Source organism: Lepus europaeus, chromosome 2 (assembly GCF_033115175.1).
Source record: "Lepus europaeus isolate LE1 chromosome 2, mLepTim1.pri, whole genome shotgun sequence".
NCBI lineage: Eukaryota > Metazoa > Chordata > Mammalia > Lagomorpha > Leporidae > Lepus > Lepus europaeus.
Genome location: NC_084828.1, coordinates 154,682,260 through 154,684,178, shown reverse-complemented (window position 1 = coordinate 154,684,178; position 1,919 = coordinate 154,682,260). Strand labels below are relative to the sequence as shown.

Below are 1,919 nucleotides of genomic sequence, written 5' to 3'. Positions count from 1 at the left end.
TTTATGTTATATGAGTGTGTCAGTGCTTATAGTGTATGATGTAATCTAAATTCAGATTGGAGTAATCCAGATTGGTTCCTGTTTAATATCTCTCCCCGTGTGAAAAGACAAGAGAGTCAGAGCCACTAATAAATAGTGCTCTCAGTCCTAGTAGATGACATTATCTTAACCTTTTTTTCTTTTAATTTGCATTTATTTTATACTGTATTTATTCCCAAGCCATACATTTTTGTTTCTTTATTTTCTCCTAGGATTTCTTTTTCCTCTTTTGCACCTCCTCTTCTGGTTCAGGAGCAAGTTGTTCCTTTTCAGTGAGGATCATCTCGATGTGGCACAGGGAGCTTACATTTGGGTTAATCAGACCAAGGCCTCTGTAGTTACGGCAGCATAGCTTGGGGGTTTGTTCAATGGGATATATTCAATGACCAAAGAATCTACATCCAAACCCTTCAGCTCAGCACTACTCTTGGCATTTTTAAACATGTGCAACAGAAACTCAGCACTTTTTTTGGGCAACCAACCCTGTGTCCAGCCCCACTGGTTGACCTGGGCACACCTGCCAACTCCACCATTGTACAGGCAGAATGGCACACATTGCTTCTTCTTTTTTTTAAGATTTATTTATTTTATTTGAAAGGCAGAGTTACAGAGAGGCAGAGGCAGAGAAAGAGAGAGAGAGAGAAGGTGAGAGGTCTTCCATCTGCTGGTTCACTCTCCAGATCGGCCGGGGCTGTGCTGATCTGAAGCCAGGAGCCAGGAGCCTCCTCCAGGTCTCCCACGAGAGCCAGATTGGAAGTGGAGCAGCAGGGACTCGAACCAGCACCCATATGAGATGCCAGCACTGCAGGCGGTGGCTTTACCCTCTACACCATGGCGCCAGCCCCACATTGCTTTTTTAATGTGACATCATTCAGGTGTTTGGTGGCTTTTCGAATATGCATATCCTTGATGGCCTGGGCAGTTTCCCTAGTATTCTGAAAGTGAACACAAAGATTCAAACCTCTTGGTTTGCATAATTTTGTGTGGTTTTCTGGGTCAAGTGAATAGCGAACCATTTTCACAGATCACGTAAGACTACTTACAGGAAGAGGAAGAACGAAGGCTTCTGGGAAAATTCACAAGATTTATCAGTGTTATACATTAATCCATACCCTGCCCAGGAACAGGGGTTGTTAGGGTGGTGGAACCCAATAATTGAATCAAATTTAAAATTTTGCAATCAGAGGTTCAATTTCTTTTCTTTAAAAACTTTTTTTTTTGTATTTGTTTGAAAGGCAGAGTTACAGAGAGGGAGAGGCAGAGGTAGAGATCTTGCATGTGCTGGCTCACTCCACAGATGGCCATGACAGCCAGCACTGGACAAGGAGAAAGTCAAGAGTCAAGGGTTTCATCCGGGTCTCCCATGTGGGTGAAAGGGTCCCAAACTCATGAGCTCTCTTCTGCTGCTTTTCTCAGACCACTAGTAGGAAACCGAATCAGAAGTGGAACAGCTGAGACACAAACCAGTGTCCATTTGGGATGCCAGCACTGCCGGCAGTGGCTTTATCCGTATGCCTCAATTCCAGCCGCTCAGTTCCTCTTCTTAATATATTTATAGTTAGCCTTCTATTGCTTATTATCCTAATGCTTCTTGCTATAGTATTCTTAACTAATCCTACTTAATGAAAAATCCTAGGCCATACACAATTTATTAAGGACCCAGTATCATTGGCCCCTAGTGTTTAGCTGAACAACAACAACAACAACAACAAAAAAAAACCTATTTCATTTATTTGAAAGGCAGAGTTACAGTGTAGGGGAGAGGGTCTTACATCCAGTGGCTCACAATGGCTAGGGCTGGAGCAGACCAAAGCCAGGAGTCAGAAGCCTCCCCAAGTCTCCCACATGGGTGGCAAGGGCCCAGATACTTGGGCCATCTT

General features: G+C 43.7%; 1 pseudogene; it reads right to left on the bottom strand.

Moving 5' to 3' along the window:
* Nucleotides 1–208: 208 nt before the first annotated feature.
* Nucleotides 209–1,055, bottom strand: LOC133749788 (large ribosomal subunit protein uL22-like; annotated as a pseudogene).
* Nucleotides 1,056–1,919: the final 864 nt, after the last annotated feature.